The sequence below is a fragment of the Salmo salar genome, chromosome ssa26, assembly GCF_905237065.1.
Source record: "Salmo salar chromosome ssa26, Ssal_v3.1, whole genome shotgun sequence".
In the NCBI taxonomy this organism is placed as follows: Eukaryota; Metazoa; Chordata; class Actinopteri; order Salmoniformes; family Salmonidae; genus Salmo; species Salmo salar.
Window position 1 is genome coordinate 29,312,345 of NC_059467.1, and position 12,656 is coordinate 29,325,000.

Here is a 12,656-nt window from a genome sequence, read left to right on the forward strand (position 1 = left end):
CCTTTTACCAAGGAGTGTCTTCTGTCTGGCCACTCTACCGTAAAGGCCTAATTGGTGAAGTGCTACAGAGATGGTTGTCCTGGAAGGTTCTCCCATCTCCACAGAGGAACTCCAGAGCTCTGTTAGAGTGACCATCGGGTTCTTGGTCACCTCCCTGACCAAGGCCCTTCTCCCACGATTGCTCAGTTTAGCTCTAGGAAGAGTCTTCGTGGTTCCAAACTTCTTCCATTTAAGAATTATGGAGGCCACTGTGTTCTTGGGGACCTTCAATGATGCAGCATTTTTTTGGTACCTTTCCCAAGATTTGTGCCTTGACACAATTCCTTTGACCTCACAGCTTGGTTTTTGCTCTGACATGCACTGTCAACTGTGGGGCCTTATATAGACATGTGCGTGCCTTTCCAAATCATGTCCAATCAATTACATTTACCACAGGTGGCCTCCAATCAAGTTGTAGAAACATTTTAAGGACAATCAATGGAAACAGGATGCACCTGAGCTCAATTTCGAGTCTCATAGCAAAGGGTCTAAATACTTATGTAAATAAGGTATTTCTGTTTTTTAGGTTTAATACATTTGCAAAAATTTCTAAAAACTTGTTTTTACTTTGTCCTTATGGGGTATTGTGTGTAGATTGCTGAGGATTTTTAAGTATTTAATCAATTTTAGAATATGCTGTAACGTAACAAAATTTGGAAAAAGTCAAAGAGTCTGAATACTTCCAAAGGCACAGTATATGGTGTCATTTCATGGGCACTGAATAATACTGAGTGTTGCTGGCCTTTTACTCCACCCATTCCATTGGCCATAATGCAAATCACTATATATGGATTACACATTGGCTTATAGAGGAAAACTATTCTAGGTGCCGCAGTAAAAGTATTGTATGGAATACTCAGTAGGGTCTGTAGAATGTATGCTGTATATGGTGTCTTTTCATGGGGCACTGAAATGTATGGAGTGTTGTTAGCCTTTTATTCCACCCATTCAATTGGCCACAATGAGAATAACTTTATATGGAATACATATTGACTTATAGAGCAATATTTATTCCATGTACACTACCGTTCAAAAGTTTGGGGTCACTTAGAAATGCCCTTGTTTTTGAAAGAAAAGCACATTTTGTGTGCATTAAAATCACATCAGATTGATCAGAAATACAGAGTAGACATTGTTAATGTTGTAAATGACTATTGTAGCTGGAAACAGCTGATTTGTTATGGAATATCTACATAGGCGTACAGAGGCCCATTATCAGCAACCATCACTCCTGTGTTCCAATGGCACGTTGTGTTAGCTAATCCAAGTTGATCATTTAAAAAATCTAAATGATCATTAGAAAACCCTTTTGCAATTATGTTAGCACAGCTGAAAATTGTTATTCTGATTAAAGAAGCAATAAAGCTGGCCTTCTTTAGACTAGTCGAGTATCTGGAGCATCAGCATTTGTGAGTTCGGTTACAGACTCAAAATGGCCAGAAACAAAGACCTTTTTTCTGAAACTCATCAGTCTATTCTTATTCTGAGAAGTGAAGGCTATTCCATGTGAGAAATTGCCAAGAAACTGAAGATCTTGTACAACGCTGTGTACTACTCCCTTCACAGAACAGCGCAAACTGGCTTTAACCAGAAAAGAAAGAGTAGTGGGAGGCCCCTGGTGCACAACTGAGCAAGAGGACAAGTACATTAGAGTGTAGTTTGAGAAACAGACGCCTCACAAGTCCTCAAGTCCATATATTTGTAGTGGCCGCTGGCCATGTTGAAGGCGGTCTTCCACTCATCCCCCTCTCGTATCCGCATCAAGTGGTAGGCATTTCGTAGATCCAGCTTGGAGAACACAGTGGTCCCCTGGAGTGGCTCATTGGCAGAGGAAATGAGTGGTAGCGGATACCAGTTCTTAGAGTGATGTCATTGAGTCCCCGGTAGTCAATGCACAGGTGCAGGGTCTTGTCCTTCTTCTCCACGAAGAAGAACCCTGCGCCAGCGGGAGAAGAAGAGCGACAGATAAATCCATTAGCTAGGGAGTCCCTAATGTAGTCCTCCATAGCCTTGGTTTCAGGTCCCGACAGCGAGTACAGTTCGTACAATCAGGTATGAAGGTAAGACCCAGATGCAGACCACGTCGAATAAACAATAGTTTAATATTTCAACAGGGGCAGGCAATAGACAGGTCAAGGCAGGCAGGGGTCAGTAAACAAGAGGTGGGGCAATGTTACCGGACGGCGGGCAGGGGATAATAGGGAAGATGGGCGACACCTGGAGGGTGGTGGAGACAATCACAAAGACAGGTGAAACAGATCAGGGTGTGACAGAAATATCTTGGTTGTAGAGCCTTTCACCTTTCTAAAATCCACCCTGAATGCACCCTTCCAGTGCAATCAATATAATCCAGATTTCCGGGATCAAAACTGTCCTTATTCACCCTTGAAAAACGCAAACACAACATTTGATCCTGATTTAAAGGTCAGATTGGAATACCAGATCCGAATCCCTATCCTCCCATTTTTCAGTTTTAAAAAACACAGTTCTAACATTTTAATCCTATCCGATTGACAAAATCTGATCACATATCTTTTGAAAAACTGGGCCCTGAAGATCACGTTCTCCAACTTTCTAAAATAATGGCGGACAACAGTGTGGCAGCAGTTAGGCAGTGGAAGTACTAACCAACCAAAGTATTATTGTACTACTTCACTAGCTCAATAAAAAATAGATTTTTAGAAACAACAAAGGAATTGAACATGTATTGATGTCAACCAGTTTGTTTAGCCAGAGAATATAGATAATATTTGGTTTACCTAAATGTTAGAAGCTAGCAAACTAGCTAACCTAATGTTAGTTAGCAAAAGTTGTGGAAAATCAAATCAAACGTATTTGTCACATACACATGTGTTAATGCAAGTGTAGCGAAATGCTTGTGCTTCTAGTTCCGACCATGAAGTAATATCTAACAAGTAATCTACCAATTCCACAACAACTACCTTGTACACACAAGTGTAAAGGAATGAATACGAATATGTACATAAAAATATATAAATGAGTGATGGCCGAACGGCATAGGCAAGATGTAATAGATGGTATGGAGTACAGTATATATATACTGCTCAAAAAAATAAAGGGAACACTTATACAACACATCCTACATCTGAATGAAATAAATAATCTTATTAAATACTTTTTTCTTTACATAGTTGAATGTGCTGACAACAAAATCACACAAAAATAATCAATGGAAATCCAATTTATCAACCCATGGAGGTCTGGATTTGGAGTCACACTCAAAATTAAAGTGGAAAACCACACTACAGGCTGATCCAACTTTGATGTAATGTCCTTAAAACAAGTCAAAATGAGGCTCAGTAGTGTGTGTGGCCTCCACATGCCTGTATGACCTCCCTACAACGCCTGGGCATGCTCCTGATGAGGTGGCGGATGGTCTCCTGAGGGATCTCCTCCCAGACCTGGACTAAAGTATCTGCCAACTCCTGGACAGTCTGTGGTGCAATGTGGCGTTGGTGGATGGAGCGAGACATGATGTCCCAGATGTGCTCAATTGGATTCAGGTCTGGGGAACGGGCGGGCCAGTCCATAGCATCAATGCCTTCCTCTTGCAGGAACTGCTGACACACTCCAGCCACATGAGGTCTAGCATTGTCTTGCATTAGGAGGAACCCAGGGTCAACCGCACCAGCATATGGTCTCACAAGGGGTCTGAGGATCTCATCTCGGTACCTAATGGCAGTCAGGCTAGCTCTGGTGAGCACATGGAGGGCTGTGCAGCCCCCCAAAGAAATGCCACCCCACACCATGACTGACTCACCACCAAACCGGTCATGCTGGAGGATGTTGCAGGCAGCAGAACGTTCTCCACGGCGTCTCCAGACTCTGTCATGTCTGTCACGTGCTCAGTGTGAACCTGCTTTCATCTGTGAAGAGCACAGGGCGCCAGTGGCGAATTTGCCAATCTTGGTGTTCTCTGGCAAATGCCAAATGTCCTGCACGGTGTTGGGCTGTAAGCACAACCCCCACCTGTGGACGTCGGGCCCTCATACCACCCTCATGGAGTCTGTTTCTGACCGTTTGAGCAGACACATGCACATTTGTGGCCTGCTGGAGGTCATTTTGCAGGGCTCTGGCAGTGCTCCTCCTGCTCCTCCTTGCACAAAGGTGGAGGTAGCGGTCCTGCTGCTGGGTTGTTGCCCTCCTACGGCCTCCTCCACATCTCCTGATGTACTGGCCTGTCTCCTGGTAGCGCCTCCATGCTCTGGACACTACGCTGACAGACACAGCAAAACTTCTTGCCACAGCTTGCATTGATGTGCCATCCTGGGTGCACTACCTGAGCCACTTGTGTGGGTTGTAGACTCCGTCTCATGCTATCACTAGAGTGAAAGCACCGCCAGCATTCAAAAGTGACCAAAACATCAGCCAGGAAGCATAGGAACTGAGAAGTGGTCTGTGGTCCCCACCTGCAGAACCACTCCTTTATTGGGGGTGTCTTGCTAATTGCCTATAATTTCCACCTGTTGTCTATTCCATTTGCACAACAGCATGTGCAATTTATTGTCAATCAGTGTTGCTTCCTAAGTGGACAGTTTTATTTCACAGAAGTGTGATTGACTTGGAGTTACATTGTGTTGTTTAAGTGTTCCCTTTACTTTTTTGAGCAGTGTACATATGAGATGAGTATTGTAGGGTATGAAAACATATAAAGCAGCATTGTTTAAGGTGGCTAGTGATACATTACATCAGGATGGCAAGATGCAGTAGATGGTATAGAGTACAGTATATACATATGAGATGAATAATGTAGGTTATGTAAACATTATCCAATATAAATAATATAAAGTGGCAAGTGATACATTTATTACATCAATTTTCCCATTATTAAAGTGGCTTGAGTTGAGTCAGTATGTTGGCAGCAGTCACTCAATGTTAGTGATGGCTGTTTAACAGTCTGATGGCCTTGAGATAGAAACTCTTTTTCAGTCTCTCGGTTCCAGCTTTGATGCACCTGTACTGACCTCGCCTTCTGGATGTTAGTGGGGTGAACAGGCAGTGGCTCGGGTGGTTGCTGTCCTTGATGATCTTTTTGGTCTTCCTGTGACATCGGGTGATGTAGGTGTCCTGGAGGGCAGGTAGTTTGCACCCGGTGATGCGTTGTGCAGACCTCACTACCCTCTGGAGAGCCTTCCGGTTATGGGCGGAGCAGCTGCCGTACCAGGCGGTGATATAGCCCGACAGGATGCTCTCGATTGTGCATCTGTAAAAGTTTGTGAGTGTTTTTGGTGACAAGCCGAATTTCTTCAGCCTCCTGAGGTTGAAGAGGCGCTGCTGCGCCTTCTTCACCACGCTGTCTGTGTGGGTGGACCATTTCAGTTTGTCCGTGATGTGTACGCCGAGGAACTTAAAACTCTCCACCCTCTCCACTACTGTCCCGTCAATGTAGATGGGGGGCTGCTCCCTCTGCTGTTTCCCGAAGTCCACGATCATGTCTTTTGTTTTGTTGACATGGAGTGCCAGAGAACGCACCCTTGTGGGGACCCAGTGTTGAGGATCAGCGGGGTGGAGATGTTGTTACCTACCCTCACCACCTGTGGGCGGCCCGTCAGGAAGTCCAGGACCCAGTTGCACAGGGCGGGTTCGAGACCCAGGGTCTCGAGCTTAATGACGAGTTTGGAGGGTACTATGGTGTTAAATGCTGAGCTGTAATCGATGAACAGCATTCTAACATAGGTATTCCTCTTGTCCAGATGGGTTAGGGCAGTGTGCAGTGTGATGGCGAATGCGTCGTCTGTGGACCTATTGGGTCGGAGTGGGTCTAGGGAGTGGAGTGGGTCTAGGGTGTCAGGTAGGGTGGAGGTGATATGGTCCTTGACTAGTCTCTCAAAGCACTTCATGATGACGGAAGTGAGTGCCACAGGGCAGTAGTCATTTAGCTCAGTTACCTTAGCTTTCTTGGGAACAGGAACAATGGTGGCCCTCTTGAAGCATGTGGGGACAGCAGACTGGGATAAGGATTGATTGAATATGTCTGTAAACACACCAGCCAGCTGGTCTGCGCATGCTCTGAGGACGCGGCCGGGGATGCCGTCTGGGCCTGCAGCCTTGGGAGGGTTAACACGTTTAAATGTTTTACTCACGTTGGCTGCAGTGAAGGAGAGCCCGCAGGTTTTGGTAGCGGGCCGTGTTAGTGGCACTGTATTGTCCTCAAAGCGAGCAAAAAACTTGTTTAGTCTGTCTGGGAGCAAGGCATCTTGATCCGCGACGGGGCTGATTTTTCTTTTGTAGTCCGTGATTGACTGTAGACCCTGCCACATACCTCTCGTGTCTGAGCCGTTGAATTGCGACTCCACTTTGTCTCTGTACTGACGCTTAGCTTGTTTGATTGCCTTGTGGAGGGAATAGCTACACTGCTTATATTCGGTCATGTTTCCGGTCACTTTGCCCTGATTAAAAGCAGTGGTTCGCTCGTTCAGTTTTGCGCGAATGCTGCCATCAATCCACGGTTTCTGGTTGGGGAATGTTTTAATAGAGGCTGTTGGTACGACATCACCGATGCACTTGTTAATGAACTCGCACACCGAGTCAGCGTATTCGTCAATGTTGTTGTTCGCAGCAATGCGAAACACATCCCAGTCCACGTGATCGAAGCAATCTTGAAGCGTGGAATCCGATTGGTCGGACCAGCGTTGAACAGACCTGAGGGCGGGAGCTTCCTGTTTTAGCTTCTGTCTATAGGCTGGGAGCAACAAAATGGAGTCGTGGTCAGCTTTTCCAAAGGGAGGGCCTTATATGCGTCGCGGAAGTTAGAATAACAGTGGTCTAGGGTTTTGCCCGCCCTGGTAGCACAACCGATATGCTGATAGAATTTGGGGAGCCTTGTTTTCAGATTAGCCTTGTTAAAATCCCCGGCTACAATAAATGCAGCCTCAGGATATGTGGTTCCAGTTTGCATAGAGTCCAATGAAGTTATTTCAGGGCCGTCGATGTGTCTGCTTGGGGGGGGATATACACGCTGTGATTATAATCGAAGAGAATTCTCTTGGTAGATAATGCGGTCGGCATTTGATAGTGAAGAATTCTAAGTCCGGTGAACAAAATGACTTGAGTTCCTGTATGTTGTTATGATCACACCACGTCTTGTTAATCATAAGGCATACACCTCCACCCTTCTTCTTACCAGAGAGATGCTTGTTTCTGTCGGCGCGATGCGTGAAGAAACCAGGTGGCTGTACCGACTCCGATAGCGTGTCTCGAGTGAGCCATGTTTCCGTGAAACAAAGAACGTTACAGTCTCAGACGTCTCTCTGGAATGCTACCCTTGCTCGGATTTCGTCTACCTTGTTGTCAAGAGACTGGACATTGGCGAGTAGTATGCTTTGGAGCGATGCGCGATGTGCCCGTCTACGGAGCCTGACCAGAAGACCGCTCCGTCTGCCCCTTCTTCTGCGGCGCCGTTGTTTTGGTTCGCCGGCTGGGATCCGATCCATTGTCCTGGGTGGTGGGCCAAACAGAGGATCCGCTTCGGGAAAGTCGTATTTCTGGTCGTAATGTTGGTGAATTGACTGGTCGTAATGTTGGTGAGTTCCTCCCGACTGTATGTAGTAAAACCTAAGATTACCTGGGGTAACAATGTAAGAAATAACACATAAAAAAGCAAAATACTGCATAGTTTCCTAGGAACGCGAAGCGAGGCGGCCATCTTTGTCGGCGCCATCAGACTGTTCAGGGCATAGCTAGCTAAATTATAAACAATGTAATGCAAAAAATATAAATGTGGCTAGTGCACGTAATCTCAAATTAATCTGTGCGCGTAATCTTAAATTAAGAGTACTCTACACAGAACACGAGAATAGCTCATTTTGCATTTTGATTTGTTTGACAAAGTAGAGGAGCAGACATTGTTGTTTAGTTAGCTAGCTGGTTTATGTCTATAAGGCCAAGTCTCCTGTGATGAGGAAACTAGACTGTAGGCCTACTATCTTTGCTTACATGACTCCAACAGTCCATTGCCCCCCAGAATGGATCTTTCTATATCATTGACCTTTTGATGGACTACAGGATAATTGAATGTGTTGTTTTACAGGTCAGCCATAGTAGTACGGCACCCCTGGAGCAAATTAGTGCCTTGCTCAAGTGCCCATCGAAAGATGTTTCACCGTGTCGGCTCAGGTAATCGAACCAGATACCTTTCTACTACTGGACCAACGCTCTGCTGCCCACATTTCACTTAATTTAATTTCAAATTTCACATTTGGAGCACATTTCACTGCACTTATCTGGTATTCAGTATGTGACTTCTTATCCTGTTAAATCCTTTAATGAAGTCACAGTGATTGACAACTAACATTGAGTGTGGAGTCGGACAGGGACAAATTCATGCTTCCAAAAATGGAAAAATAATGAAATAAAAGTCCATAGGAGAAAGTATTTTGTCCTAGTGTGAGGCACAGACTTGGTCCAGAGAGGTTGATACATCCGAGCCTCTTGTTTGTACTCACATTGTTTTATTTTTGGTCCACGCTTCAATAGCCATTGCTGCATGATGATGATTGATTGATTTGCTGACAATTAAGCTTAATTATGATTCAGAAGAGAAAAACTAATTTAATGCATCACCGATTGAATTAATTAGAGGAAATGACATTGTCCAAGTTTGAAACTAAAAACGAATTATTGACTTCATTATTGCTATATTATCTGATTCTATTTTGTCCTCAAGTTCACTTCAGTGCCAAAGGTAATTAGCGTCCAGTTTCTTTATTGGGGCAGTCAACAACACAAGCTCACTGACTCCTTTGACTCATACAAATCAAAGACCAGAGCAACTACATACATAACTTGATGTCTGTTTTGCCTTCCCCCAACGTTGAGATAATCTCAGACATGGAGAAAGTCACACAACATCTACCCCATTGATTTCCTAATTACTTTTTTGTCTTTGGCATTGATTCTTTTTTATAATCAACTATTGTGACCTTTGCATGGTTAGACAAACACATTAAAACAATCAGAGAAGAAAGATTGGGCTTAATCATTTCCTGAAATGTCCCTTAAAAGTATGACCGCATCTCCCCGACTCATAATAATGTGTATGGTAATAGTCATTGGGTAATTATCTCAAACCGACCCTCACTACCAGGTCGATGGTTATTCTCTAGAACTGTTGCCCTTCATTAGAAAGGACATGAAAGCCTGGAGAGTGCTGCTATGGTCAGTGTTATTTAGATGACATTTGATAGATTGAAAATGGTTACACAATGATTAGTCCTTTGACCTGTCTACTACTTTGATATCAAATTAATCTTGACTACAGATATAGATTTCAACCTCACTTTAACACATTATTTGCCTTTCAGTCTTATGTAAGAAACAATTACAGCAACAAAACAATTAATCTAAACTTAGTCTGTAGAGCTAATGTTACCCTTTCACATTAGTGATTCATTAATCAAGTACCATGAAATCCCCCTGTCTACTGTGGCAACCATGAGTAGCCTATTCTGATCCCCTTTTCACAGTGGTTTAAAGTGCAGCTGTGAGTTAGGCTACAGACACACAGTGCAAAGACATGCATCTGATCTGACGACCCAACATCACAGAACCATTTAAATCGGACCATACAATACAGCTGTTTGGGACAGGTCCATTGGCAAGTGTCAGTAACTATTTGTCAAATTTTACAAACATATTTGGTTCTATTTAGGAATCTATTAATTGTGTTTTTATAAAACATTTAGTGTTACCATGATCAGTCTATGTTCATAAACGTCCAATAAGAGGAGGAACAGTATAAGTAAGCCCCTGAATTTGAACTGAGGTGAAATATGTCCTGTAGTTATGCCTCCTGTCAGTCCATTCCTTCAGAGAGTTTGAGACCCGCCGATTCAGATCTGCAATTTGGTTTAAATGACAGTTAGAAATTGCAATAGTCAGCCACCGGTGAAATTTGCCTTGACAGCACAGACATAAAAAAGTGAGAACGGATGACTCCACGTCCAGATAATAAGTAATAACAATGTTAGTTTAAATAAAAAAGCCAGAGCTGGATTCAAATGCAATATTCATTTTAAGAAGGTGAGCGGAAAAGGCACACGCACACAAAAAAATCTACCAGATCCTTCAAATAGCAATAGTCTTGTCTTATCCCTCAGGCTAGGGCCAGGCTAACATCTCAATGCAGCAATTATTTGCTGTAATGACTGCAGTTCAAATAAGCCTGGAGATTTTATTAAACCAAATGAGAGAATCATCTGTGTATTATCACCTTGTGATTGACAGTGACAAGTGTTTGGAAGACACGGATATGAGCATGATGAAGAAGCTCCCGGCAAAGCTCTCGATAATGTTACCCCTGATAAAGTTGCCCAGGCGGCGAGAGCCTCAGCCAGCAAACGAAGGAGAAGGATCTCCATGCATATTAATTCCAATTGTCAGATCCTGCAGTGACAGTGGGGGAGAGATGGGGGAAGGGGGTTAGTGTAATCTGATGGGTCAACCCCTGATACCTAACACTCGCTGACTGGCATTTTACACAACTAATGAAAAAGAAATCCATTGTGCTGATCATGTGCATAGATTTCACTATATAATAATGAAAATAAATATTCATAATAAAGGTAAAGGTCACTTTGTGAAACTGCTAAGCTTCCTAAGCTGCAACCTTTACATGAGCAGTTGTCTGATTCCTCTGGTAAAATGGGAGGGGGAGAGGCATGTCAATGCTTTAACCCTGAAGGGGCAAAGAGGAGAGCCAACATTCTACAGTCCTGCTTTCTTTGCTCCGAGGGCGGTATATGTCTCACCTTAGCAAGCAGTAGGCCTACTAATGTTCAGTTGATGTCACTCAGTACAGAGCAGAGGCACATAGTGCCATTTTTATTGTCCTGAAATGAATGATCCACTCAGTGGTGTTTTTCCAAATGCCAATACAACAGGTCTCAAAGGTCAGCAGACATATATTGAAAAGGAGAGGATCAAAGCCACTGTCTTCTCTCTGGGTGTAAAAACCATGTCCAGAGCCATATCCAGCCAACTCAATATGGGAAATAGACTGGTCAGGTCACCTGGGCTTCCTCAGACCTATAAGAGAGGGGGACCTAGGGGTGGAGGGGTGGAGGGAGACGTCAGCCCAGCACGATCACTCTGAAGGACACTCTGAGTATTATTGCCCACTGTGACTCAAGCGAGTGAGACCCTTCTGCATATGCATCACAGCTAGGCTGGCATTTATTAGTGCCATGCACTAAGTACAGGCCGTGTTATTGGATTTGAATATCAGCTCCCAGTCACATTCCTCGGCCCTAGAAATATATTAAGATGAAGCAATCTCATTTAATAACACCCAAACTAATAAAAGGAGAGCGGATTGGAAATTAAATTTATGAATATAGCTCGGCAGCAGGAGTGATCCAAAAAGCCCGGCTTCAGTGGTCTGTCATCTCCAATGCAGACAGTTCTTGTGCTGTCATAAGCCCAGGCACTAAAAATATTTGAGTTTGAGTGTCTGTTGAGATTCAGAAAAAAAGCGATGTCTGAGATTCTCCGAAATATGAGGTTTATAAAGGAAAGCCATACCTGTGGACTAGCTGTTTTCATGTCATAAACAATGTAGATCTGTCTGGAGAGAACATTTCACTATAGGCCAAGTCACAAGAATATGCATCCAAAGAAAAAGTGCAATATGGGCATGTTCTAAACACATTTGTCAATGTAGAATAATGGTCTATAGGTCTACATCACTGTTGTTTTTACTGTCGTTAGGCTATGGTCTTTTCATATCCAATTCTGGAAGACAGCTGGGTGTACAGGAGATGAACATGACATTTCCACAAGACTTTTTATCAATTAGATCATACCTTTGACCTGTAATTATCAGTCTATTCCAGTGGCATGAACCCTGCTTCTCCTCGCTGTGTTGTCGATGGACATTCTGTCAATGTATTTCCTTGCTTGTGTGTCATGGGGAAATTGAGTGACATCTGTTTGATGCTGCGCATGCTATGCTTTCAACTGCCAGGAAGTCTGCTAGTCTGTGTGCGTTATAGTTGTGTCCCGGTGGAGCGGTGACTGTCACTCATTATACTTGCAGTCCAACTGCCAGGCATCCATATACACGTATATCTTACTCTGCACTTCCACAAACTTTCATCAACAGATGCAGCCACTACGATTGATTAGTTAGCAGCAGGCTTGTCATTGAGCTATTCTCTTTGGAAACATTTATTTATGTGTGTATGTCGATAACTTAGAAGTCCATTACTGGGATTACCTTTGAGGGTTGGCTGAACAACAGATGTTCAAGGACAACTCATTCCATTTTACCCAGTTAAGAGTGAGTAGTGACTGGTGTCAATATAGAGAACACTGGAGAGAGAGAGAGAGAGAGAGAGACTCAAATAAAATATGTTATAATAACACACAGATTATCAAGATATAATTTGGTAAATCAACCTGTGCCTAGTGGTGGACAGTTTCCATTTGATAATCAAGCCATTTTATGAAATGTAGCAATATCCAATATCACTGGAGGGCGCCCTAAGACAACGATATGCAAAGCTACAGTTATGATGGGATCGGCGTTTCCATAAATACCCAGTTGTACAATCAGCTATAGTGAACAGAGGATAGTAGAGAGTGGACGATGACCTCTA